The sequence below is a fragment of the Eurypyga helias genome, unplaced genomic scaffold (assembly GCF_000690775.1).
Source record: "Eurypyga helias isolate BGI_N326 unplaced genomic scaffold, ASM69077v1 scaffold2295, whole genome shotgun sequence".
NCBI lineage: Eukaryota > Metazoa > Chordata > Aves > Eurypygiformes > Eurypygidae > Eurypyga > Eurypyga helias.
Window position 1 is genome coordinate 1 of NW_010251855.1, and position 3,389 is coordinate 3,389.

Below are 3,389 nucleotides of genomic sequence, written 5' to 3' on the forward strand. Positions count from 1 at the left end.
GGGCCGCGGCCTGGGCCCGCCTGGTGCCGGTTGTGCCGAGGCCGTCTGAAACCTCGGGAGCTGCCTCAGGGCCCGCTTTTATGCCGGGCGTCCTCCCCCTTGGCGGCGGGTTGGGTCGTGGCGCCCCGTAGGCCCCTCTGAGGGGAGGCCCGGGGCAGGCTCGTGGGGGGGCAGGACATCCATGCACCATCACTAACCCTTCCCGCGGAGAAACGCTCTCGGTGCGAGGCGGCCGTCAGCTACACGGCACCTGCTGAGTGTGGTGAAGGTGGAAGGGCGTACAGCAAACGGACAAAGCATGAGGAGGCTTCCTTGCTGCCTGTGCAGGGGCTGTGGCCTTCCCCGTGGGCAACACCCTGTCCTTTGTGGATGGCTTCCAGCCATCACCGCCTTCACGCTGCTGAGAACAGAGGTAGAGCCACTGCTCATCTCAGGGCAACCTCCTCAGTTAAATAAAGGCATGTTTATAAAAACACTTAGGTAAATGAGTGCAATTTCTTCCTTAGATAAGATCTTAAAATACTGAAGCTCTCCATTGGTTCTATTTAAGTCAACGGGACTGCCCAGGGCTCACAGGTAAATGTTCTTAGGATCAAAGCCCTTGGCGCATTTCCAAAACAACTGCTGTAGCAGGCAGACAGTGAAAAATTTCTACAATTCAGCACAGTATTCCAATATTCATGAACGTTCTGCCTAAGTGAAAAGACTGTTAAGCTAATGAGCTTCATGGGCGTGTACCTTGAGGAGGGATTTGAAACACCTTATTATAAGGTAATGGCTGTCCCTGCCAACCTGACTCCTCCACCCGTTTCTTGAGGTGCCCTATTAGTATTTTTTCACTTGTATCTTGCAGTGCACAATTTGGATGGTACATTTTTGCAGCTGGGGCTGTGCCCTCTGCTCTACGGATCAGGGAGCACGCCAGTGAGGTGCAACAATGCGTTTCTCGAACTGTGGCAGTCCTTGAGAGCTCTGTTCCACCCAGGGAAACACCATAGCTATTTAAAACAGTTACGCAATTAAATGACTGTTAAGAGATCTGGCTGTCTACCTGCCTCTTTCCTGTGCATTCTGTATATTCCTTACATACTGTGTCCTCTAAGCTGTAAGTGTCCATCTGGGATGGTATCTCTGGAAAGGGATTATACACAGTGATCGAGCAGTTACAAAGGTGTCACTGTAAGTCATGCAAGAAAATATTCCATCCTCAAAGGGTGACTATTGCACCCATGTCATCTCAAACTTCACCAATGTACAGCTTTCCTTTTTGCTTTCAACAAGAGGCAGAACGTAGGACAGGTCTGCATGAAAAAGCTCATGTGAAAGTGCACTTGGAGTATTCAAATTTAGGATCTGGGTTGATTTCTGAGAGGAATTCCTTCTTCCTTCATGTGCTTCCTTCACAATTAAATCACCTGGTTTCCCATTGTTTTTTCCTGAATTAGCATCCTTTATTAATCCTTCTATAGTCAAGGAATCAGACAGATGAGTGATAATAAACCATCTTTTTTCCCCAACACCACATAGTCAGAAGGATAAAGAAATCTTGGCATGGCTGTCATTAATCCCAGGTCACAGGGAAGAGAAAAGCACACTGCTCATGTCTTCTGTTGTCCTTGCCTAAAAAGCAATAAGTAAGAGTAAGTAAAAACACGTAACAACAAAACATAGAGCTCCACCCCCAAACCTCTTCAGCCAGCAACATGCAGAAATCTGTGTATGCATTTGAAACACATCAATACCCACTTAGCCTTGGGAAAAGTATTTCCATCACGCCCATCCCTTACATTATTTTCTCCTATTTTGATTATTCACTAAATTCATAGTTTTGTTTTCCTTTAGTTTGCAGCTTCAAGACTTTCAGAGTGCTGTTCTTCCCTTCTCAGGATTGTAATTGTAAATCGGGGAGAGGCTGGAGCTGAGGAAACCTGTGCTCAGTTTCCCAGACTTCATAGGCTACACTGGGCAAAATCCTGTCTCCCTCCCCTCCTTCCTTCCCCCTTCAGAAATCACCCGTGTGATCCATCTTGCATACTTTTGAACTCATTAAGCTTATTCAGGTGTTTGAAGGCCCCATATGGGCGTATCTTTACAAGACTGCTATGATTACACTGGTAGGGACAATGTCAGAGTCAAGAACTGAATATTCAAGAGAGGGATGGGATGGATGTAAATGATAATCAGAATTACCTGATTGTAACTTGGTCCTTCAGGGAGTAACAGTATCTAACTCCCAGAAAGGGGAAGGAGATCTAATGTGAGAACAGACCTCGCTTCTTACCACTGGGTTTTTTTCACCTTCTGTTATACAGTATATGAAGTGACTGGTGGAATCTGCTGTTTGGCACAGAACACTGCCTGAATGGATGCTGAATCCCTTCACTTGCTACCATGCTTCTCCCTGCCCAAAATGGGGATGATGCTGTTTCACTGTGCTTTGGTTTTCCAGTCCATTTAGGCTGCATGGTTTCTGGACTTCTTCGGTGGAGCAGTGAACTTCATTGAAGTCTCTAAAATGTAGCTGTATTACAATAAGAAGAAATCACAAGCATATTCACATACTAATTATTATGCAAAGTGAGGAGGGGGAGGGAAGAAAGTACGAGATTCCTTTGAAAAGCTGCCAGCACAGGTCCATACACAAGAGGTGTTTGAAGTGAGAGCACGCTGTACCAGCCTGAAGGAATTACCAATATACCAGCTACCCTTGTTTAGAAGCATGCTCTCAATTTTAATTTTATGACATTTATTTACCAAAACACTTTCCTGTTTTTTGTCTCCCAAAAGTGTCCTCTAGGCCCATATTGTATTTCACTACCACTAGGAGGTGTTTACTTCATTTAAAGTTTTTCTTTGTCGCTTTTCACTCTAGGCAGGTAAGTTGGACTGGTATTCAATGCAAATTTCAGCTTTTATTTTCTCTTCTTTTTCAGTTAAAGGAGCTGAAAAGAAATATTCCTAAGTTTCCAAGAAGCACTGCTTTTCAGGTCTTCCTAGGAGGAAGTGTTCAAGCTTGATCCTGACAGGTACGTCTTTCCATTTATGCAGCCTGGCAGCAAATAAGTACATCCTAATAGTGCACAGAATGGAGAAAAAGGTAGAGACGTTGTGAAAGAAAAACAGGAAGCACCTCTTGGCATTAATATTCTACACAGTTCTGCTAGCTTCTCTGCTGCTGTGGTAGTTTTCCTCTTGTTTTCAGGTAGCACAAGAGAAGAATGTCCATCAGCAGCTGGGCTGGCAGGGCATGCTCGCTTGGGACAGAGCTTAGCAAGGGCCTGTCCAGAGCTATACAGGTGCATTGTCAGAAGTTGGCATTAGGTTGCCCCAAGATTTTATGCATTCTCATACTAAGTTGATGTAAGCCGACAAAATTCAGCCTCTCCTGC